Source organism: Eurosta solidaginis, unplaced genomic scaffold (genome assembly GCF_040869045.1).
Source record: "Eurosta solidaginis isolate ZX-2024a unplaced genomic scaffold, ASM4086904v1 ctg00001311.1, whole genome shotgun sequence".
Classification (NCBI taxonomy): domain Eukaryota; kingdom Metazoa; phylum Arthropoda; class Insecta; order Diptera; family Tephritidae; genus Eurosta; species Eurosta solidaginis.
Genome location: NW_027137066.1, coordinates 204,349 through 205,000, shown reverse-complemented (window position 1 = coordinate 205,000; position 652 = coordinate 204,349).

Genomic DNA, 652 nt, shown 5'->3' with positions numbered 1-652 from the left:
TATTTGGGCTAATAAAGTCGATATATTTATACAGATGTGTTTTAAGCGACCAATGAAAGTAAGTGAGGTTTTCCTTACCTAGGCCGCTTACACAAAATATATTAGCGAAGTTCATATATATATAACTTGTTCACTTTCATTATTTAAATTGTTGCTTGTACGGTAGTATTATTTACAAAGAGAAAAATGTAAATGAAATATTACAATAATGTACAAATAAAGCAACTAAAATTTTGTTAGTTGAACTTTATTATATTTGGGCTAATAAAGTCGATATATTTATACAGATGTGTTTTAAGCGACCAATGAAAGTAAGTGAGGTTTTCCTTACCTAGGCCGCTTACACAAAATATATTAGCGAAGCTCATATATATATAACTTGTTCACTTTCATTATTTAAATTGTTGCTTGTACGGTAGTATTATTTACAAAGAGAAATATGTAAATGAAATATTATAATAATGTACAAATAAAGCAACTAAAATTTTGTTAGTTGAACTTTATTATATTTGGGCTAATAAAGTCGATATATTTATACAGATGTGTTTTAAGCGACCAATGAAAGTAAGTGAGGTTTTCCTTACCTAGGCCGCTTACACAAAATATATTAGCGAAGCTCATATATATATAACTTGCTCACTTTCATTATTTA